This window comes from Ixodes scapularis, unplaced genomic scaffold (genome assembly GCF_016920785.2).
Source record: "Ixodes scapularis isolate PalLabHiFi unplaced genomic scaffold, ASM1692078v2 PGA_scaffold7__128_contigs__length_106722199, whole genome shotgun sequence".
NCBI classification, from domain to species: Eukaryota; Metazoa; Arthropoda; class Arachnida; order Ixodida; family Ixodidae; genus Ixodes; species Ixodes scapularis.
Genome location: NW_024609882.1, coordinates 98,163,383 through 98,188,256, shown reverse-complemented (window position 1 = coordinate 98,188,256; position 24,874 = coordinate 98,163,383). Strand labels below are relative to the sequence as shown.

The following is a 24,874-nucleotide window of genomic DNA, read 5'->3' as shown; positions in this document are numbered from 1 at the left end:
GAAACCCTATTTGGATTAAAGGAGCCTCCATCATGCGTTGGAAGATGGCTGGTGCTGCAGAAATTCCGAACGGGAGCCGTTCGACTTGGAACAGTCCCTTGGTGGTGTTGATGGTGAGCACAGCAGCAGGTTCGTCGTCGACCTTCATTTGCTGGTATGCCTGGTACAGATCCAGAGTCGAGAAGACAGTTTTACCGCGCAGATTTGCGAACACTTCAGTCGTTGTTGGCAAGCGGTACGATGCCTTCTTTGCGGCTGCGTTAACAGTGCTCCTGTAATCGCCGCAAACACGACATGTGCCGTCGCCTTTGCGTACGAACACCACTGGTGTGGTGTTGCGTCGGTTCCAGGATGCCTTGATGTTGCAAACGATCAAGTTCTTCTTCCATTGGTCCTTGCAGGGCCAAGGGCACAGAACGAGCCTTGCAAAACTTGGGTGCTGCTCCGTCTTGCAGTTCCAGGTGAACCAAAGGGCCCGCGTAACTGTAGATGTCTTCTTCATCCGGGTGGCGTGCGAGGACCTCCTGTATCTCTGGTGTCGTGACGGCTGTTGGAGTTGGCTGCATTTGGTTTATGCCACAGACCCGAATCCGAAGCGCTTGAAACCAATCTCTGCCAAGAAGGTTGCATCCAGTCCCTCTCATGACGAGTAGTGGCAGCAAGAATTCTTTAGACTTGAAGCGAACGGACACTTGCGCTGCACCGAGAAGTTGCAGGCCTTCTCCAGTCCAGGTGCGCAACTGCAGGTTGTCTTCGTGGAGCTGAGGAGGGTTATGGCGCCAAACCCTGCGGTACGTCTCCTCGCTGATCAGGGTACACGAGGCACCGGAATCCACTTCAAATTCTAGTGATTTGCCTTCAATCTTCAATGTCACAAGGAATTTCGGACACGGTCCGTGCGCTGTCACGCTCTTTAGCTCATGGTAACAATCTCCATGTTCCTCTCGCTGCCGGTCGACTGCTGTGGGCGTGAAGTCCACGTTGTGCTGACTGCTTTTGTGGCTTGCACTTTTACCTTGCTTTCTCTTCGTGATGCAGGAATGTTCGATGTGTCCACGCTTGTGACAGTAACGGCACTCCTCGTTGCGGAATCTGCAAGTCGAAGGACTATGTTGGCCTTCGCATCGAAAACAAGGTCGAGTGGACGATCGCCCGGGGTTCTCAGCTTTTCCCTTCGATGTCTTGTGAACTAGGGGGAGGTCCGTTTTATGCTTGATACTCTGTTGCTGTTTTGAAGCGCTTTCGACTCTGGTTGCGAGCTCGAAAGCCTTCTCGAAAGTGAGATCCCTTTCCGCGAACAGGCGTTGCTGCAGGAACTCGTCCTTTACACCACAAACAAACCTGTCACGTATCATGACGTCTAGTGGCAGTTTGGTGGTATGTACGGGCGTCGTAGTGGCTGCTGGACCCGACGAATCCGTTGTCGATACGGCAGTCGTGGTCGCTGTTGTCACTATTCCAAAATTGCAGTCGGCTGAAAGTTTCTTTAGTGCTGCGACGTAGCTGCTAATCGACTCGCCTTGCTGTTGATCTCGACGCTGGAATTTGTAGCGACTGTAGAGTTCAGACGGTTGAGGATCGAAGTGCGTTCTGAGGGTTGAGACCAGTTCTTCGAAACTGACATCTCCTGGTGTTTTTGGTGCAACTAGAGCACGAACAGTCTCGAACGTCTCCGCGCCACACAATGTTAGTAAAAGTGCACGTTTCTTCACCGGATCGGTGAACGAGTTGGCCACGAAGTAGAAGCTGAGCCGCTCGCTACAGGAAGACCAGCACTTGCCCGTGAAAACTTCGATTGTCCGCTCCGTCGTCATGACTTGTGGACCGGTGTCCCACCGTAGAAGTCAGGCTTCGTAGGTTCGGATCCAGCTTCTCGTCGCCCATGTTATGTTGGGGCGTCTCGGCCTGTAGCTAGAGGGAGACCACTTCACTCGCTGGCTGAGTATGAACTGCTTTTATTTCCACGATCTTCGTACGGCCCAGCCTGCTCGCGTTGCGGGCGGCTCGGGTAACCCGATCTCCGGATTCCGCGGCAGCGGGATGGCGGCACTACGTGATCGCCCGAGTGGCGCCGTAGAGAGTTCCACAAAGCGGCGGAATGTTGCTCGTATTATACATAACAATGTTCTTATTCGCGTTTTTACATCGTTGGCCTTGCGCCTGCTACACGATGTAAGTTTAGCACGCCCCTGCGCTTCACACGCGCTTCAAGTCGTCATAAAATGGCCCGATATAGGGGTTTTCGATAACGCTCAGCAAGCTCGCAGTTTAACCAGATGTTGATTTGCACCAATTAAAAGTTTCTCGCTTAATTTTATGTCATTGTTTCGCCAATAAGTATGTTTTTGTTTTGCGATGCCTGACATCCACCGTGGCTAGCAATTTCTTCCCGAAGAGTTGACTTTTTTTTTTTTAAACACTCCATTTTTAGGGATGTTTGAATGTCTGTGCAGAAATATCCGGTATATGCAAACATGTAGAAATCACTAAAACAGACAGTTTCGTTGTTAAAAGTTGTATGAGCAGAGTTCACATAACATCAACATAAATCGAGTAAATTGCTGACTAAAGCAAAGAGCGAGTAATTACTTCCGAAGTTATTTTGTTTTTCTTCTTATTTTTGTGACAGGACAGAGCTGAGTTGGCGGCTAGCAAGTTTTTAATGGGACATTTCCATATAATGCTTATTTATGGCGGATGGCTAAAGCTGCGAACGAACTCAAACGTGTTCTCGTCTCGCAGGTTAGGTGCGGAGTATGACGGAAGAGCGGAAGCTTCTGAATGTCCCGAAGACGGCGGGTATTTTATGGGAACCGGAGAAATTTACACGCCCTACGCATTTTCCAATTGTTCAAGAGAGATGATCCTGGAAACTCTGAAGGACCGGTAATTTGATTAAATATCATGCATAACGTGTCCAATAGAAAAATGTAACATCGAAACCAGAATGCAAAAATATTGGATACAGTCCGGATCTAAAATTGGGTGTGAACAAATAATGTCAGGTTGAATGTAGCTCTTTTTTTTTTTTTTTGGTTTGCAGACTGGAAGTTTTTTTTTGGCCGATTTTGGATGCAGCGTCGATCGGGCATTTCCAATCTGTTTTAACCTGCTTCCAGGGCTCTCGGTCGAATCCGGCTCTTCGGCTCTGGCAATGGATTAGGGCTAATTCATCGCAGCAGTCAAAAGACACAATTCGATAGAGAAAACCCCGGCTAAGCGACGCCAGGGTATTTGGCGCTTCTACACCGAAATGCGATAAAATGACATGTTGGCACTGCATTTAAGGTCAAACACAGGCACGAGACATCTTTGAATGCAATCGAAAACGCTAAAAACAACTTTTGTTTGCAAGTAGTAGAAATTAGCGTATGAAAAGTAAAATAAGCAGAAACAACTGACACAAGTGATCTGTTTTAAATTGCCCACATATTTAATATTCCATTACACAAAGCTTGCCCCGCATACCATGTGAAATTGAAACCGCTCTGTACAACGCAAACCAAACTAGAAACCATAATTAAGAAAGAAATCGACATGAAACACATGAGCACGCAATGTCAATAGTATATCTGGCGCTTCCACTCTACAAACACGAGTGAAAAACAAGGAGGAACTCCATGTAATGTCAAACACCGCGACACATTTTTTACGACGTCTTATTGCTACCAAAAATGTTAAAGACAAGTTTAGTTTGCACGCAGTAGACTGAAGATTCGCTAAAATTACCTTCTAAAACGTAAATTAAAAAAAATAAAAAAACCGGAAACAAGTGATCTGTTTTAAATTATCCGCACGTTTATTATACCATCACGCACAGCCCATGTCGTTTATATAAGTGCGAACGTGAAACCGCTCTGTATAACGCAGATAGCAAAAACTTTAGTTTCAGCAGTTCAAACATCGCGGCGATTGTACGATAGAAACCTGCATGAACAGGGTGAACGTCCGTTGTCTCGAACTTCGGGCGGGTACAATGGGCTCTCACGATGAGAACAGCAAACTCCAAACATATAATTCAAGGTCACGGGTGTTCAACTCAATAACGAGTGAGACTGTAAGAAACAGTCAACTTAGCGCACACAAATGCATCATACACCGCAGTCGCCCGAAACTGGTTTTCTGTTTGTAACATGATATCTCGACTCCATGCAGCATGAACCTCACCTGCCTCAGCTCTACAAACACGTGGTCAACAGTCCACGGAAACAGAACCTACATGGGGGAAGGACTGTCACCGGATGATTTCTGTTCATTACATTATGCGGGGTCGCGTTACTGTTATCCGGTAAGTCTTTCCACGTCGTTGGTATCCTAACACGGTCAACGTAGAGCAACTAATATATTTGCGTATGGTAAACTTAATTATGCTCCATGTATGTTTATACAGGCGCAAGTTAGCCCAAATGGGCGTCTAGTGTCTCAGCAGTAGATGAGCACTATCGACAGTGCAGTACAACCGCTAGCCTGGGGTCTTCAACGTGCACCACGCAGTAGAAATACAGGATCGCACGTCGGTGCAATGCTCATCCATATCGAAATCGGTATAGGGTGGGGTTGTACCCAGGATGCCTCGGTTCTTTCACTCCATGTGCTCCGAGCCAGGACCTAATGCTCCGAGCCATACCAACACCACCTAGACAGAAGGCCTCCGCATGGTTTCCTCTTCCTCTATGAAACGTCATCACAGTCGGATCGCGCTCGGTCGGCTATTGGACCCGAGCCGACCTTCGACGCGCTGATTGGCCACGAGCCGCAGCCGAACACTGACGCAGCACTCGTGCCCAATCTCTCGCCTCGATCGATCTGACTATGATGACGCGTGTGGAGGCCTTCTGTCCAGGTGGTGTTGGCCATACTCCGTTCACCCTTCATTTAAAGGGGTCATGAAACGATTTTCCTACTTCTTCCTCCTTAGCTTTAATCCTCAACTCAAATGCGAATTGTGAAATCACGTCGTCGTGACATTCTTCGGCACCGGTGCGATGACTCCTAGCTTCCACCATGCTCTTTATGCACACCATAGAACTTGTCATTCCCCAGTGACGATAAGTTCGGTCAGCGCACTCATTGGCCACGAACGCGAATCCGAATATTCGTCGACGGATTTATTGCTGACGAGCGCATACGTTCGAGTGACGCAATTCTCGTGTCCAATGAGCGAGCTGGGCTCGGCTGACGTCAGGTTGGCACCACTGACGCGCTTAGGGAACCGCGGATGTATCACGGTGAAAAGGCGGAGAGCTTTCGAAGGAAAGGAGGTACAAAATAGTCCACTATATTTTCAAATGTTCGTACCGAAAAGTTGGCTTTTGACTCTCTATCCTCTTTCTTTTGGCCAACTAAACGATATGCGAGTAGTAAAGTCCCAATTTAAAATAATTTATCCCATCCCAAAATTCGTTTCATGGCCCCTGTAAGTTGAGACTATACTCCGTTTCACCTTATGTTGTTCCGCAGCGAAGGCAAGGAGCGCGAGCTCATAGCGTTGGCAGCTTCCCTTAATGCACGAGAGCTTTTGCCGCCGAGCAAGGAGCACCCGCTTGTAGCCTTTCCTGCGGTACATGATAAGGCGAAATAGACTGTAGAAGCTCCGCCTTTAGCTCGAGTTAGCTGGCTTCCGCGGGGCTTTGGTTGCGCGTGCCTGCGCGTTCACACTTGTGTTACCAATGGCAGAAAACTCGTGCTGGAGGCGGAACTTCTAAAAATTGGGTTGTGTGTATGTTTATACAGCCTAGAACTTGGTCTGCCTCACAAGGGCGACGAGTCTCCCAGCTGTAGATGAGCAATTTAGCCAGTGCAGTACAACCGCTAGCCTGGGGTCTTTAACGTGCATCACGCAGTAGTGATACACGACCGCACGCCGGTACGACGCTCATCCAGAGACCCCCAGTTTGACACTCGGTAAGAATGTCGGCAAAATTTCTGACCGTCGCGATAGCGCCGCGCTTGATCTTGTCGGTGGCCAATTGTAGCGGTCCAAAATCTCGCCGACTTTCTCACCGAGTGTCCAGCTGTGGTGCCCTAGATCGAAACGGGCAGGGGTGGAAATCGGGCCTGCAGGATCCCTGGGTTCTACAGCGCGGGCTTTCCTTCCACACGATCCGAGCTGAGATGCGCCGATACCCTCGGCCACCTATCCCCCGCGTACTTGTTTGCGCCGTGCACTATCGAAAGCTTCACTGTTGTCGACCTTCCACGATTGGCCCAATGCTGACTATGACGTCAGCAAAGGATTTCTCATCGACAGAAGTAAGAGCACTGTCACAACTTCAATTTTCCCGTCGTTGGCAGACTTGGTTTCAGAGCGAAATAATTTCAAGCTTACAACATGCTCGTTACAAACAACATGGAACTTATGTTATTAAGGCAATGACGTCACTAGAGGGAACCATAGGAGGGCGCCACCAAAACATCTAGCCACAAATACACTTTTCTAGAAACAGGCTTCTGGTCGGTGCTAGAGCCACTAAATGAGTTGCGCTTAGAGTATCGGCACTCCGTTCCCCGACATTGTTGTGGGCGACGCCAGTTTGGTTCGTATGCAGACCAGACGCAACTAACATTGGACGCAACCGCCGATCGTCTTGATTCAAAAGTGCGACTTCCTTAACATTAGATTCGGTGTTAGGAAGTTCATGTAATATTGCTTTGCCTTACGCGAACTGCTTAAACAATGCTAGAGGTCGGAAAAGCGTTTCTTGTGATTTCAGATAAAGCTTGGGATAACTGGCAACCATGATTTTAAGCCACATGTGGCCAAGTGTCGTTACTCTGAAGCGTAGCTTATTTAGTGGCACATTTCAGAGCTCGTGCGTATGGCGCGTGTTTCGCTCGCTTTCCGAAGCAATGACTGTGCGCGTGCCGTGCTTTTATATTCCCACGCTGCGCTGTGATTTTATAAACATTGGAAGAAATTTCTTTATGCGTGAAACAATGTGTACAAACGTTATCCGGCTGACGGGCCACACGTTCCGCTCCTCGACCTTTTTTGCACGTCCTACAGCCTTTCAACGATCAAGACCTTTCTTGCGTCTGTGGTGTACCGAAGTGTTGTGCGGGAGCGCGTGGTGCGTGAAGTCATCTTTAATATACCTATACGAGCCCAGGACTTCGTCGCTTCTAGTAGTTCTACTTGTGCACTGAAGCCTCCTCGAGCCGGACCATGCTTGTGTTATATCCTGGGTTAGTAAAGCTGGTGGCGCTTTGTGCAAGCCTATCATGTTGTTCTGTTTCGCTTCGTATATGTAACATTGGCTCACAACGATTCATTTGCATTCGCGGTAGCGCCGCGACCGCAGCAGCAAACGTCGCTTACACTCTTGGACAACGGTGCCGCCGGGCACTGGCGTTTTGCGGCGCTGTGGAGTCGCCAACAGGTTAGGCCCGTCCTCGCTATCGTCTGCTCGTCGTCTTTCCCGCGCGGATGCGTTTGGGAGACGGATGATGCGCTCATAGGTCGCCTGCGTCACTACCATTTTATTAAAAAGGTAAATCTATACCAACGCGCCTGCGCCATCACTGTTTTGTCGTTTGTTGCCACTTCGGGGCTACTTTTGACGCAAGGGCGCAATAGGACGCTATACACGCCAATTGAAGTAGCGTTCCAAGCAGCCTAACAAACCGAAACACAATCTCTCCGCTATCCGCTACGAGATTCAGAACTCGCCACGCCGCTAGCAAGGCTAGTGGCGCGCAAGTGCACTAGCGGCGTGTTGGTTGCTGAAATCATAGCGGAGGGGGGAACACGGTCCACGGAAACCCCCTAGCATAAAGTTTTAAATATAACGAATATAAAACTTTATTAACATCGAATATGATGCGACACTCAAGGAATGAAGCTGTGATGTATAGCTTGACTACTCCTAGGGACTCTTCACTGATTAGCAGCAAGCTGAACTGGAGCACAGATAAAAAACAACATGTGCACTCAAACTTCACAAAAAAAGAAAAAGAAAAAAAGAAAAAAAAAAAAAAACCTACGTGCAAAAATACAACCTTAAGTCTTGAAATGTTACACCATTTAGATCCAGACATTTATGCAGTGATTATTTAATAAATATGACTAAAATATCGCAATTAACAGCCAAATGTTTTCGCTGAGTGGCCATTCTCCATGTCTCTGTGCTGAGGTGTCATTTTCCTCTCAACGACACGAAGGTTTCTAGCAAAATCATAGACCCTTTAGTTTTTCCCTTTTCATTTTAGTACATAGTCAGTATTGATCTAATTTATAAATATTGATCATATTATTGTTCTTTATAAGTCAGTGCCATGAAAGATTCGTGCTACCTTACATATAACATTTTTGTAGCAAGAAACGTTTCTTAAGATGACAGTACGTTAATTGAAAGTAACACTGATTTGTACAGCAACAATTTAAGAATATATGCAAAATGGATCGTTGGCAAATAACGATTCCAGTTCACATAACTATAATCGATGATATGTTAAGAGTGAAGCAGAAGCCCCTCCCACCTCTTTCCAATTTGGCAGAAGGAACGCTGGAGGAGAGGCGACCTCCTCACCAGCTTTCGTTCTTCTAAAGTGGAAAGAGGGGGGAGGAGCTTCTGCTTCACTCTTAACATGTCACCGGCTATAGCGTTGGTGTAAGATAGCGTATATGGCTACCCCAGGACATGTTCTTAAAAAACAAAACAAAAAACGCACACACACACACACACACACACACACAAAGAGTTTGAAAACTATTAATAATTTCGATTGGTGTTGAGTTAAAGGTCAGAATTTTAGGAACTACTGCAGGCTTATTTTTTGGATAAGAAATCACAGGTTTTGATTTATTCATATTATTTTCAATTAGTTTGTATGTCATACGACTTTTTATATTTTGTCAAGTCTCAGCCAGTCTCGAATATTAAAAAAAAGAAAGAATATTCTTGTATCAACCGTGTAGATAGCAAATTTCGCCTGATCATTTATATTATTAATATTATTAATGTAAAAAAATTAATTGAAGGAGTCCCAATATGTCAACCCTGCGGTGATGACTTCAGCTATCGATGATAAAATTTTTTTTTTTTTTCAAAGCTTCGTGGAAACATGCAAGATAAGAAAAAGCCTATAATTACCTAACTCATTTTTGCATCTTTTTTATAGTACAGATACATTTGCGATTTGTTTCCTTGGGGGAATACACAAACTTCAAAAAAGAGGTCGAAAATATAAGTTAATCAGAACAATTACGTTAAAATATTTTTAGTTTGGTGAATTTGCAACCCGTCACCATCCCAGCTAACGCAATTTTTCAAATGCAAAACCATAATATTGACTTCAGAATTGGTAGATCGTCCCGGTAACTCTGAAACGATACCCGATACTCAGCCTGAGCCTTTCCGTATGCATCGTATTGCTATCGTGTATCGTTATCGAAGTGCAAATACTATATAATAAAGCTCCCTGAAAACGGTCGCCATGTCCTTACGATCTGGGAAGTGGATCCGTTCATTACAAGATAGGAAATACACCTAAGGTGAGAGAAACATGCCTAGTAACAACATTGCCGATTCACCGTTAGATTGATGCCTCTTGTTTTCAGATGCATCCCGATTGCAAAGGCGCTTGGCTATTTCAGTTCGAGTCTCCGCTGTCGAGGCGCGGATCGCAGGAATGGGTGGCGTGATGCTCAGGTGGTACACGGTCCGTGGGCAAAAATCGTTATTCGGTCCGTCGTATGTTGGCCATTATAAGCAGGAGAGGGTTGAGCGCCTTGACTGCAATCGCAGTTCATTTGACCCGGCAAGCGACCTGGAATTTTTTTTAGGTGGCGATCAATTTTGAGGACTTAGTGTGCCCCAAAGAAACTTTACAATGTCTTTTTTTTTTAAACTAGAATCAGTGGTTGAGTGTGTTATTGCAGCCCAGCTCGGAGCGCCTAGAACACAAACTCTTGCTGCAGAACCCAGGAATCCTGGGTTCTGGGTGAGCATCGTACCGGCGTGCGGTTCATGTATCACTACTGCGTGATGCGCGTTAAAAATCTCAGGCTAGCGGTTGTACTTGACTGGCTTAATTTCTCATCAACAGCTGAGAAACCAGACGCATACTGATGCTGACTAGCCTCCGGCTGTATAAACGTAAACACGACACAATTATCATTATTTATGCTGTCTGGGGACCCAAACCAGGAAGAATATTTTGTGACAGATTCTCGCTAGTGTGCGTATTGAAACCAGCGTTTCAAAAGTCTTCTCTTTATTAACAGTGGCGACTCTTCTTTTTGTAGGAATATAACCTCCTACCCTCTACCTGCACTGTGGATTGTTGTGTGTGGAACAACCGAGCAAAGCAAAAAAACTGGACCTATTTTGGTCTGGATGGAATGGCTTGCCGTTCTTTCTTCGAAACGTATAACACTGTTGGCGTGAGTTACAACGTGTTTAGATTAAAACTCGTCATTTGATGAACAGATTTTTACGATCCCACAGCTTGGAGTGGCAAATTTGCGTGCGGGGAGTGAAAGCGGCGAATATTTTAGGCAGGAGTTGGCGCACTGAGTAGTTAGGGATAAGCCGCGGTGATACTGCTAATGCATCATATGAAACACTGTCCGTAGACATGCTCGAAGCGTATAGTATGAAGCAAACCTACTTGGAACATACTTGAGCCCAGTCCGCAGATAAGTTTGCCATCGTGTCTACAGCGAGCGCCGGGTCCTTTGTATGATATAAGAGCAGTTTCACTGCGACTTCAGTTCCGCTGAATCCTCAGTTTGCCCTGAGCCTCAATTGGGCTTAGCTGCACAATTTACACGAAGTTTCATTTCAGCTTTAACTTCCGATTCGGTTTATACAGCATGCATTCGGATTAAGCGGGCGAGGTCGACTCAACGATGGTGTATAAATGAATTCACTTCAGATCAAAGTTTCAGCTAGATTTTTAAATTTAGGCTCGTTAAAGTATCTGGCTATCTAAGTTGCAAACCCAAGGAAATTCATATAGGCACTGAAACCGCTCGATGTATAAACAAAATGTATGTTTTTGATGGGAAAAAAAGACTTGGTAGTGGTTACTTTAAGACTGGGTACTGAGACGTCTTAAAACCGGCACCACCACGTCAAAGAAAAAAAACATATCGAATATAATAGACCTAGGTAAAAATCAAAAACATCCACGCGCGAGGTCTTGTACGCTCCTCCTTTCCCCCACACATCTGCTAGGTGACACTGAAGAGAGGGAGAGAGAAAGAGGGCAAAGGAGTTACTCGCACGTTCTCCCCGTCGTCTGCTACAACGCGATCTGCACATTCCGTTCTCGCCATTCCTTTCCTCGGCGCTGACGCCACTGCATGTTTTCCAAGACGTCTATGAATAGATTTGCTGTATCTAAATTCTCCCTAAAGTCAAATGTATTCGCAACTTTCGGCGATGGTGGTACCGCGGTGTGAGAATCGCGCTCCCTAGCTCCTGGATGATTGGCCTCATAATAAATGGGCTTGCCTACACCTTCCTGGTGTGAAAAAATAACGTAAAGCTCTAAGACTGCGCGTATGTAGCAAAACTAGAATTACTTACGCGTCTCAGACCCAGCCTCGTACCGCTGTTCTACGACGATCATCCAGATGACAGCCATTTTGATAGGCACCAGTGCGCCCCCTACAGGTCGTGAAAGGTGCGAATAAAAAAAAAGTTATCTCTATTTGCTGCAATCCCCCGAAAAAAAAAATGTCACTCGACTTCACCAAATGGGGGCTGGATTCCCAATCATAAACATTTGCTCACTTCATACCCCTAAGGCGAATCAGTAAAAAAATTTACGGCGTGCTGCTACGCCAATGCTACGCAAATACGTGAAACGTTCTAGCGTCACAAACAATTACCGATACTCTGAGTTTCGAGACGCCAGACGCCTACGTCCACAGCGCTCTTCATCAAATAGTTTGACGCGTACCATGTGTACACTTGGTAGTTGTTCCTAGAATTAAGCGATACTACCGCGAATCGGGTTGATAAAGCTTGCGATCTTCCAGAGCCGTGCATACCCTGGAGCTCCTCTCACTCGGTGCACACAGGTGGTTGAGCTCCTCCTCGCCTACCCCCTGTTCGCACGACGTCCCCGTTAACCAGTCAGCGTCGAGCACCTTACTCCTCCTCTCTCACCCATCAACCAATCAGTGTCGAGCTACGCGGTCACGTTTTCATCCAGGCGTTACTTTGAACGTGAAACGTTCTTTGGCTTGGTGTTCGGCATTTTGTGAAGCCCAGATAAAAGTGTAACTGCGAGGCTCGACACTCACTGGTTATTAACGGGGGGGGGGGGGGGGGGTAGGTTATGTGACCAGAGGAATAGGCGAAGAGGAGTGAGGTTCGCGAGGAAGAACTCGACCACCTGTACGCACCGAGGGGAGGAGCTTGAGAGTATGGATGGCTGTTGTGTGAGCTCTAGGGCCGGGCGTTGGCCTAGGGCGACATTTGGGTGATGAGGCGAGAGATAGGCGAAGTTATAGTAATTTAAATAACTTTTTATTAACAAGTATATAATAAATATAGCAGTTACGCCACAGGCGTAGCGGCATGGTGAAGCACGCCGAAAGATCAAAAGACAGAACGGTGGGTATCTTGTTGGCGAGGCTTGGCTTTTGCGAAAGAAGAACTGGTGGGCTGGTACGTGGCGCTACTAGAAGGTAGCTCACATCCCACCCCACTTATAATAAGACCAAGTCCCGTTGGTCCGTGCTAGTAGATTTCACTCAGGGAGGAAATAGTCTGCCAAGCAGTCTGACGGCCGTCGCACCCGTTGAGGTCGAACTTTGGTTTACGGTTCCCTGGTCAGGTGGTAAGGGGCTATGTCGGCACTGGCTGTTGAACAAGCAGTTGAAACGTTTCCAAGGGGTCCAGCACCAGGGGAAGTCATGCTGTACACCAGGTAGTACTCGACATACGCTGGCACATACGGCTTATTCAGTTGGGAGAAGTGTACCAGCCGTTCACGGGTTCGATCGCGCTGTCCTTGCCTTATCATACGGGAGACCACGAATGTCACTGATGTCTTCTGGTCAGTTGTTTTATAAACTCCTTTCAACTTGGGAGCCAACTTCGTAATAACATCTACGATAGGCTCTTGACGGCGAACCCTCATAAAGGGTCAAATGTGAAAGGAATGGTGCCTTTGGGTTTGGTTATAAGCTGTCTTGCGTTTCTCTTGAGCCTCTTTAGTGTTGCTAGCTGCAGCACTTCGGTTCTCTGAGAGAGTCAGGAGGCGATCTTGAAGAGTTGTTGCTTCAATGGGACGATGCATGGCTTTGGCGTGGGAGCTTGGGCACATATGCAAGTAGTGGTTATGACGAAGAAAAGTGAATGCTCGCAGTGTTGGTACAGTTGTCAGCAAATGCAGCTTCTTCGAGTTTCTTGTACCAGGAGGCAGGGTCAGTTGTGCACAGCTTGCGGAGAACCGAGACCAAGTCCCGTTGATGCTTTCTACGAGACCATTGCTGTCCGCGTGGTATGCAACCGAGTAGTGAACCTTCACACCATGCATGCTCATGAACTGCTTGAAGTGGTGAGATTCGATGCTGAACCATGGTAGCAGAGGCAGTTGTCAAGGCATCCTAACTTAAAAAAAAGAAACGGACTGCAAGTGCTCTAGCACGTCCTTTGTCGAGGTTGAAGACTCGGCTGCTGGGACGACAAAATGTGTTGGAAGTCGATCACTTTCAGAAAATATTTCTTGTTAGCTGTGGCAGGCACGGTGACATGGTCGATGGCGATCAAAGTTAAAGGAACATCCGAAATTAGCTTCAATCCCATTTTGCCTACTCCTTTAGACACGGGGCGATTGTTACTCTGGCAGATCTGCCATGCTGTCACATAACGGGCTACTGTGGCTGCAAGGTCTGGTTACTAGTACCGTTCTCGTACTTTGGCCAATGTTCGGGCAACGTGTATGCGGCCTGCACCATCGAAAACCACTTCCAGTACTGCCTGGTGCATTTTTGCTGGAGCTACAATGGTTTGCGCACCTGAAGTGGTGTCATGGTTTTAAAGAACATCAGCTGGGATCACAAGGTCTGTCTCTGGCTGGTACAAAGTCGAAAGGCTGCAACGAAGTGCTTGGCACATTTTGTCTTCTGCTTGCATCGATGTTACGGCCTGGTGCTGATCAAGGACAGCTGCCGAAAGACGGGAAAGCATTTTAGCAACCATATTTCGGTTGCTTCTGAACTGTACAGTCAAACTCATTGGGATCCATCAACATGGTGGTGAAGCGGCGAGTGGGTCTGATGTTTGTGGTGAGACATGCGACAGCCCAATTGTCAGTAAGCAGAAATAATTTCTTCCCAAGAAAGTAGTCCCGAAACTGGATGGTTTCCAAGGGCTCTAATCTTGTCAAACACAAAGTTCGGGCCGAAGTTCATGGAGCGCGCCGTTTCGGCTATTACGACGATGAATTCGCGCCTTTGTCGCCGGCGTCCAATCCGCGCGCTCCGCGAACTTTCAGCTCCAACTTGGTGTGTGACGAGTTTAGGGCCCCAAGGCAAACCTGCACTTGTACAGCGATGCTTTAAATTCACTGGCATAAAAAAAATGAACTACCTCATTCAGTAGCGTCCGGAACTCGTCAAAAGTTGAACATCTACACATCGTCGAAGTAGGCTCTCACACCACAGTATAAGCAATGTGGGTACGAATTGGACAAGGTGGAGGGCATGGCATGTTGAAATGTAGAGGGCGCATTCTTAAGTCCAAAAGACATGTAGGTCTACATGAAGGCCCCCTGGTGAGTGACAAACGCTGTCTTTCACGATGTTTCAGACGAACACGAACCTGCCAATATGAAAACTTCAGGTCTAGGCAGGCAAAGTATGACAAGCTTGTAATATCGTCCATGATGTCGTCAGCGTGTGGAAGGGGTTGGACGACAGTGACGGGCATCTTGTTGAGAGGCACATAGTTCACACAAAGACTTTTTTTTTATATATATTTTTGGTGACAGCCACTACTGGCAAAACCCCTGGCCCAGTGGCTGGGGGAATTATGCCTTGGCGAAGAAGTGCCCTTGCCTGCTGTTAAAAAAAGCCGCGGTCATTAGTAGCATAGCGGTACGGAGAACGGCTATTCGGGGTGGCGTCTGGAAGCATGTCTACTGCTTGTTTTACGCCTTCAAACAGAACAACGTCATTTCCTGTTGAGGAAACACTTCAGCGCGTCTGGACAAGAGAACAGTAAATTAGGTCTGATGTGGCTGACAGATTATTTCCAAGTTGTGCTGTGGGCAGGGCTGGACTAATGCAAACACCAACTGTCGAAAATGCTGCTTGCTTTGGCTGTACGCTGTCAATGTTGGTGATCGCTTTTTCGATTAACAATCTAGTCCACAGGGGCTGATCAGGACCTGGCAGTGGCAGGTGTTGTAGTCCTGCTGCGCTGTGGTGTCCCGCAACACAGTGACAGAAAGCTTACTCTTGGCGCATTGCGGCCTTTGACATCCGAGGTAGCAATCGTTCGTGATTTTTGTTCTGCGCTACTAAGGTATACAAACTTGGACAAAGAAGGACGACACTTACACACGAAAGGCGCAACTAAAAACTGGTTTATTTTTTCTTCCGAACAAGCTTAGTTGAAAGAAAAACACATGAAAAGAAAAAAAAAGATGAACAGACATAATCAGATCTAACTATGCCTAGACCTATCGAAAGCTTTCGACCGAGTACCCCATCCTGAACTTATAAATAAATTACTGAAACTGGGTATAAACCATAAAGTTATCCTGTGGATCAAGGCCTACCTTACAAATAGAAAACAATTTGTAGAAATAAGTAAAACAAACTCTTGTTATGTCCGCGTTCCCTCGGGCGTTCCGCAGGGATCCGTTTTGGGACCTGTTTTATTCTTGTGCTATATAAACGATATAGTGGAAAATATAGGACCCTCTATTGCGGTGCGCCTGTTTGCAGATGACTGCTTGTTGTATTCAGTTATCTCTTGCCACGATGATCAGGTCCGGCTTAATTCGGCACTGCAGACAGTAGAAAAATGGTGTAAGGAGTCAAAAATGAAAATTAACTTAACTAAAACTAGACATTGTACTATAACTAACAAAAAACAAAATATTCTACCATTCGTATACAAGCTTGGAAACGAACCTTTAGTACAGGTGAACGAGTTTAAATATCTTGGCCTTACCATATCATCAAACTTAAGCTGGAAAACTCGCATTGACAATGTGTGCTCAGCTGCTAGGAAAAAACTCTGGTATCTCAAGCGCAATCTCAAGCTCGCTCCCCCTGAGACAAGACTAACTGCATATAAAGCACTAATACGGCCTACTCTAGAGTACGCTTCTATAATTTGGGATCCTTTTAGAGCCTATCAGATAAATAAACTAGAAAAAATACAAAGGATGGCAGCCAGATTTATATTGTCGAGATATCAGAGAACAGAATCAGTACAGGAAATGCTTAACTATCTCAACCTCCCAACGCTCTGTGACCGTAGAAAAATAGCACGCCTTAAATTCTTTTATATGCTACAAAATGGCCAATTTAATTTTAATACGGACCCTTACATAGTTGCTCGGCAGATCAGGCCTCTCAGAGGCAACCACTTAAACCACTACCAAATAGATACGGCAAATATTGATGCATATAAATACTCCTTTTTTCCAAGAACGATAACTGATTGGAACAGCCTACCACAAGAATTAACAACAGCAAATACACTAACCTTGTTTGAAAAAAGCATTCTGAACCTTTTTCAATGATATCGATCGAATCCCTAGTATTTCCTATTCACGTATAATCATGAGAAAATTGTGATGTTATTGTGTGATGTCTTTGCTTCGTCGCTGTTTGACGATTTATAAATTCAATGTCAAGCGCTATTTTTGTATGTTTGAATTGTTGTTGATACAGTGTCCTTGTTTCTTTTTGTATTTGGTCATATGTATTCTCGTGCCTTGTGCACCCCTGTAACAACCCTAACGGGTTAACAGTATACCTAAATCAAAATAAAATAACTCGTGACCCTCGTGACTTCACGAGGGTCAGGTGACCTTACGGTTACGCCGACGCCGCTCGGAGGGAAGAGTAGCAAGCAGGATAAGGAGGTGAGGAGAAGGGAGGAGGGGTATACGCTCCCCTCAGTATCCTTCCCCCCTCCTCCTTAAGAGCTGCGCTCTAATTCGGTGTTACAGGGAGTTGTAAGCGGCTTTCATTTTCTGCTTATCGGGCAAGAGAGAAGAACCGGGCGAGGATTATCAGCTTTGCAAACGTCGAGTGCAAAGCTTTGCTCTTCGACTGCAGACACTCGCTGACCTTTGCTTGCCGCTCGAGCATATTCAAGTCGTCACTGAATTGTCTGAGGAAGGCAGAACGTCATGGCAGCCACGTTGCGAAGGCGTCGCCGCACGCTAGGTACCAGTTTTTAACAGTTCCGCGGAGCTTTCCTTGAGCTATGGCTCGCAGGGCGTCGTCGCTTTATGATGTTAGCTTTTGCCATCATTCCGATTCTATCCAAGTACGTGAGGACAGTTGTCGGCAATCGTCGGAAAATGGCAACGACTGCGACAAGTCAGGCAGCGTTGTTAACTGTGTGGGTCGCTGTGTGAATGACTCTTGCATTTCGGGCAACGATCGGAGTATTTTGTTTCAGGCAAGAAGCTAACGTGACGACAATGCCACTTGCGCTAATGGTGCGGTCGGCTTGACTAAATGTAGTGCTCCATTCTCATCAGATGGTAGGTAGACTTCTGGCTTTTTCCGCTTTTCGGGCGAATGTGAGGAAGAAGGCGAACAATTATGTCACCTTTTGTTTCGGTGGCGTCAAGTCCACAGCGTTTAACTACGGGACAAAGAAAGGTGCTGGCGAACGTTTCCACGTCTTCCGGTGTGACTTGGTCCCAGGCGATGATCGACATGGTGGCAGTTAGTGGTTATCGTGCGGTACAACTGGTGGTGGTAGAAGGAGAGTCTGGGCGGGCTTCGCTGTCGACTGCGCCAGTTGTGAGCTCTAAGGCCAGGCGTTGGCCTAGAGCGGCGTCAAGGCAATGGGGCGAGGGCGAGGCGAAGAAATAGTAACTTAATGAACTTTTATAAACAAGTATATGTATAAACATAGGAGGTACGCCCCAGTAGTAGAGGCTTGGTGAAGCGCGTCAAAAGAACAAAAGGCGGAATGGTAGCTTGTTGGCCAGGTTTGCGTTTTACGAAACAAGAACTGGTGTGCCGGTAGGTGGTTCTAGTAGATGGTAGCTCAATGAACATGGTACCTCAGTGTGCTGGTAGGTGGCGCTAGTGGATGGTACCTCAATGAACATGCGAAATGTTTAACTAGTAAGGGCAACAGACATGCAGCTGTAATAAAAAAAATAGAGCACTGTGAAACTATTAAAAAGTATGAGGTGGTGAGAAAGATCGGGAAAGGAGTTATGGTTCCCAACATGACTTTTGCAAATGGAGTTTTGTGCATAAAACTGGACGTCCAAACAAGGCTCGAAATAAAGGAACGTGGTGTAGGCAGATTAGCTTTGGGAGTACATGGTAAAACACTGCACCAAGGTGTGCAAGGCGATATGGGATGGTCCTCATTCAATGGCAGAGATGCTATCAGTAAGATAGGCTTTGAGGATAGGCTAAAAGAAATAGATGCAAAACGATGGGCACGAACTTTTCTTAGCTATATACACATGAGATGCGTCGATTCAAAATGAAGAAAGCGGACTATAAAACTTAGATCTAAGATATGGACAATAGCGGGGATGCGCGTGAAAACAGAAAGGTTAAGGAGAGAGTTAAAGAAACTGAAAGAGAAATATGGGAAGCAGGCATGCGGACTAAATCGGCCTTGGAAATTTACAGATCGTTTAAGAAGAGCATTACTAAGGAGTCCATTTTCGACAATTCTAGGGGGAGCTCCTTGTTGTCCGAGGTAAGGACGGGAGTGTTGCGGACTAACACATATAGAGCTAGTTATTAGGAAGCATATACCGTGTGTGGAGCTTGTGGAGAGAAGGACGAGGCGGCTGAGTACTTGATATTTTACTGTAAGGGGCTTCACCCTGTAGTAGGTGAGGAGGCAGTTAAGTTAACAAACCGACTGGGATTTAGGTGTAGTGAGGGAAAATCGAAATGGGAAAGGTGAATATAATCAAGAAAAGATTATCTGATTGGTGGCATGGGTCATGGGAAGGTTGAATGGTTGCTTATTCCCTTCCGGGTGACTCGTAAGGCGGAAGGTGTGGGCACCTGGTTACATAGAGGCGACTCTGTCGTGTGGATTGTATATAGCTTTTAAAAATAAATCTCTAGATATATAATTTTATGTTAAATAAATGTAAAAAAAAAAAAAAACTGGCTAGGGGGCGCATGTTGCCGTCCGATTCGAAGGGTTCAGCCTCATCCATCCATCCATCCCACTGGAAGATCCCTAGGTTAATCAGCCCGATTGTCGATAGTATTACCATGTAGTATTAAACTGCAGTGATAAAGAGAACCGGGAACGCAGCCGTCTGGTGTCGGAAAACTCAGAGTACCGCTTAACGTTTGCGATCCTAGAACGTTTTTAGTATGCAACACAATGCGGTGGGCAAGTTCGTCTGCTTCTTTTGCCGGGGGTTCTGGTGACGTCATAACGCCGAGCTCTGATTTGCTCTGATTTACGGATGGTGAGTAGACCGCGAGGCAGCTTGCTTTGAAATCTACCCACAATCCTTCAATCAGAGCCAATCAGAGCTCGGCGTTTTGACGTCGCCACAACCCCGGCAAAAGAAGCAGACGAACATAGACCATTTGCGAAATTGTCCGAATGTCTGTCAATACCCTGTGCGGTGCAACTTTTGGTGCGTCGAGATTCCTTTGCTGTTTGTGAATTTCGTATCGTTGTCGATAACTATCGAGGCCCACTGCTCACGTCATCGATCCTCACCCATAGCTGCGAGCTAAGGGTTAGTATTGTTCTACGCTCTTCTTGCGCACGTCTAGTACTTGCTCGTAGCCCCAGCGGTCGTTGGTTTTTCGCCTCTATCAACGTGGTGGACTTACAATTCAGCTCGGAATTCGGCCTTGAGTGAGAGCAAAGGCAGGGGCTCGGGCGCTTGTTTTTCTAAAGCGATCTCTTCGCGCGAGGGCTTGTGCGAGTGAAGGATTCTTCAGAACTACGCTTTCGCGCCCTGGCCTTTGCCAGCGCCGAAGCCAACTGGCGAGCCGGAGCATGTTCTTCGGTGCCCCACTAGATGGCGCTGTGCATTTCGCATATAATCTATTGCCTAGCAATTCGCCATAAATTTTATCTGAGCTTCATAAAATGCCGAACACCTATCCAAATAACGTTTAACGTTAATATGGCTTAATAAGACGTTAGCTCTGGTGTTCTTTATGCATACCACTTCACGTCGGTCCCGGTCGTATCATCATCATAAACAAAGAATACGGCGAGCAAGTGTTCAAAAATGCGTCCTTGATGCATCGCAACGCAGTTAAGATATAGAGAGCGCGCAGAGAATGCGTGATGATCCGGCAGCCAAGCGTGCGTTGCCAATGGTTGAGGTCGGGGGTAACAAAATCACGTGGGCGTGTTTGGGGTGTAAACGAGGTGCGGAAGCAGCAGACGAACTGGCACGTCGTAGAGTGCACGTTTAGACGGCCAAAAGCTCTGCCTTAATGGCCAACTTGTTTCTCAGCAGTTGATGATAAATTTAGCCACTGCTGTACTACCTCTATGCTGGCACTTTAACGTGAACTCCGCAGTAGTGATACACGACCGCAGGCCGGTAAAAATTATGCTCATCCATGTCGAAACGGGCAGGTGTGGGGATTTAACTATCACCATAAGATAGATATGACACTCTGCGATAGGGCTGTGTGCCTGGTTATTTGGCCGATATTCTTCGTAGTAAATGATCGTGTGTAGTGTAGATTTGCTACAAAGTTTGGATCATCAGTTTTAGAACGCAGCTCTTAGGCGCCCGTTTCCGAGTTGAGCGGCGTCGGCGTCGCCGTCGGCGTAAACGCGCCCGTTGCATTATGGGATGTTCCCCCGCTAAAGTTAGCGGGGAAAATTTTCCCTCTAAATTTAGTGGGGAAAGTTTTCCGCTAAACTTAGCGGGAAATTTTTCCGCTAAAATTAGCGGGGAAATTTTTCTCTTGACATCACTTGACCTCAACACCAATTCAGTTTCTGCGCTAAATTTGGCGGGGAAACTTTTCCGGTAACTTTAGCGGGGAAATGTTTCCGCTAAATTTTGCGGGGAAATTTTCGCGAAATTTAGCGGAAAATTTACCGAAAAATTCCTGCGAAATGGAAGGAAAGTAGGAGAGCAGGCGGGGAGGGTACTGAACGGAGGAGGGGCCTACCCTCCCCTCCGTACCATCCTCTCCTCCTCCTCAAGGGCCTGCGCTCTCATTCGGCATTACAAAGAACTGTAAACGTTTATTTTTAATTTTTTTTCCAAGCTTGCTAAGTGTACACTCTAAACAATCTGGATCGACTACTTCGACGCAAAACACTTGGGAGAGGTCATCTTTCCAATCAACAAAGGTGCTCTGCCAGCAACAAGAATAAAAGTTTGACCAAAAAAAAAAGAAAGTAGTCTCCGTTGGAACAGTGAAATGATGAAACGTCAAGCTCAGTGTCAGTGCAGACCGTCTTTTTTCTTAAATCTTAACGAATTTCCAGCCTTATTATCCGCCGAGCTTCTTCCGTAGATTGCTACGATTGGCTTCGCCAAGTGGTAGGTTTCTTGAAGTTTACAAAAAGGGATAGGATACCTCGAATAAATGAGGAAATGAAAACGTTTGGAGGGAAATATTAAATAAGCAGGGTATAAAGAGGGAAAAGAAATCGCATAACTTTATGGGTATTGAGCGAGAGTAGCACATTCCGCACAAAAAAACACAAAATAATATATTTTTCCTCGGGGTGGCAGATTTGCTTTGTAAGGCGAGGCAGTTCAGTTCGCATAGACGCGCCCAGTCAATCTTAAATTGCGTCTTCTTCTTCGTCAGCTAGATAGATGTACTCCCACGTTTCTACCTAATGGGACAAACACATTGTACCTTTAACGTACTTTAAGGTGGGTCATCCAGCTTGTACGCGTGAAATAGAGCTACTTCGACGTGAGTCGGAAATATAGGGATGTGCCGCAGTCGTTAACCCCAACTCTTCGTCTATGTTTTTTCTTTCACGCAGGTATGTTTCAATGGATTCTGTGAAAGGTAAGCAGTCTGAAGTGCCGCTGTCCGCGCGGCGTAGATGGGGTGGTTCCAATGAGGGTGTGTGACGGTCAGCCCATTGGCACCTCGCTGTAAGAAAACCTCGACTAATTTCCAACCGAACCAAAACAATGCATGACACTATAGGCCTGTTCGCAAGCTTGCGTTTGCTTAGGATCGAGCTTTTGTAAGAGAACACGCTGGAACGTTGGCGCCATCTATGAGGTGGCTCTGGAACTGCATTTCACCAGAGGGAAGAGCGCGTGTCTTCGACAGGTGTCTTTACAGCGTCCTGAAATGTGGTCACTCGATTTCCGTATGGTGACGTCATAAACGTGTCGTGTTGCTGCCTGCCGCAATACTTGCGGTGGAAGAGCAGCGGAGGTGGATACGGCACAAGCCTGTTCTGCCGTAGGTCACTCTGCGACCAGGCAGCCGACGGAAACCAAAGTTGAGACGAGTTGGGACGCCACGACGACAGAGACTCTTGCGTTCACTTGCCTTTTTCGCCAGCACATCACGACCAACAGAGAGGATAGCGAGATCCAACGGCATGACACACCGAATCCTGTGACGTCATTTGTTTCCACTTTGGGAACTACTTTCTATGCATGGGCCACGCCAGTCGAAGACACGTTCCAGGCAGCGGAGTAGAATGCGCACGCTTGGGTTATCGACACCATAGGCGTAGACTACGGGGGGGGGGGGGGGGGGGGGGGGGCATCGGGGCTCGTACCCCCTTCCCCCTTGTAAGATCCGGGGGGGGGGGGGGGGGGGCAGAGCCGTCCCCCGGGCCATGATCCTTACCGAGACGCTGTTTACGTGCCATGTAACGAGCTTCTAGTTGTGGAATGCAAACAAAAAAAACGCACACAGCGGCGGTCACATGGCGATATGCATACGCTGTGAAATGTACCCCCCTAAAATACACTGCTAATAATTGCCGGTGTAAAAAAAAAAAAAAAAAAATTGCGCGGAAAACCATTTCTTTCCCCCCCCCCCCCCCCCCCCCCTCAGAAAACTTTTCTTTGTTATTCATTCACTCATTTCCGTATCCCAAGTTCCTATACAGTGAACTCGCCATATAGAAAATATGGATTGTAATTTAACAATGCGACCTATTTTTTTCTTTTCTTTTTGTCCCAGAAATATGTTGTAACTTGTATCAGTGATATCCTGCTCCTTATAGTTAGACAGCATAAAATAACGTTACGATGTTTTCTTTCCCCGCTTTGTGTTGTTGCGTGCTAATAAACCATTCTAGTAAACCAGATTTGCGCAACTATATAATTGTGCTTGTCACTGACATCGATAAAAATTACGCATTGTCGAAGTATCCCAAAAGTAATTGAATTACATATCTAAGTGTTTGTACTCTACTTAAGCTACGCTACAGCGAAAGTGACTTGTGTAATATTTTAAATACTTTATGAAGGAGGTATTTAGCAGCTTTACTGAAATACTTTGTATCGAGTATTTTGTCCAACACCGCTTCCGAGGGTCGCTCGAAGCACGGACCTCGTGCACTGGCGCGTTTCACGCTACTTGAAATACAAACGCAAAGATATCAGGGGGTCTTTTTAGTCGAAAGAAAAGCCTCTCGATGTGCTTGCGTTTGTCTTGCAAGCAGCGTCAAAGGCGCCAGTGCACGAGACCCTTGTCCCCTGTGTCACGAGCGGTCCTTAAATGCGAATGGCGGCGGATCACCCGCTCGTAGCACGTGTCTTGCTATGGTTCCCATAAGAATGGTTGGCGGAACGTGTAAAAAGGCGCCTTTATCAAGGGGCTTAATACCTCATTCACACGACCGTAAAGGTACCTTTAGCTAAGAGACCTTTATTCTCTGCGGCCAATCAATTAACGATCTTCCGCGCGTGGCGTGTGCTCGCGACCCAAGAACCCCGGCTGATTCGCCGATAGCAAAGGAACCTATGTTAAAGTTACCTTTATGTTAGCCGTGTGAATGGGGTAAGATTTTAGGAAGTTTTAAGGCCTACGGTCGCAAGCAGACTCAAATGTGTGAACCACCCTTGACACAGTCGTGATTGTTTCCTTCTTTATTTTTGCGGGTGCGTAATGCAGGCACGTATTGCGGACTGATGAGCCACCGCGAAAGGAACCACAGACAAGCCAGAGAGGACAAGGCTAACCAGGCCCCAACTGAGTGCGCCTGGAAAAAGAAAAGCGTGAACTCAGGTTATTTGTCTTAGAATTACGAAGAGGAAGACGCTGCAGTCATCGTCGAACATGAGGCGACATTGCGTTAAGCAACAGAAGTTATGATTCTACCGGTTTGGATGGAGAAAATGAAACCCAGCATTTCGGCCCGCATTAATAACTACGCACCGAAGAAAGCTGAAACTCCGCGAGAGTGTGACGCTGGGGGAAGTGGTCAAATGCAAAAGCTTGAGCATATGACGTTACCCGAGAAAAAGATGACACAAATGAAAAACGATATTTTCTCAGAGCCGACGTTCACCTAAGCCTAATATTCATCGAACCAGCATTTGAGATTGTGGGCGCCTGTAACACTTGTCAGCGTAGAATAAAACAACGTCGTCTTTCTGACTAACAAGTGTGTTCCTTCCACTGAAATAAACACTACAGGCGCCCACAATCTAAGATTTTGGTTTGGTTAATATTTGACAAGAATGAGGGCACAGGTAAGCTGGGGAATAGGAGGCAACACAACAAAACCGAGACTGTGTT

General features: G+C 46.6%; 1 pseudogene; it reads left to right on the top strand.

The window, feature by feature from the left end:
* The window catches only part of LOC115323844, an 87,405-nt pseudogene extending 63,050 nt beyond the window's left edge, over nucleotides 1-24,355 (top strand).
* Nucleotides 24,356-24,874: the final 519 nt, after the last annotated feature.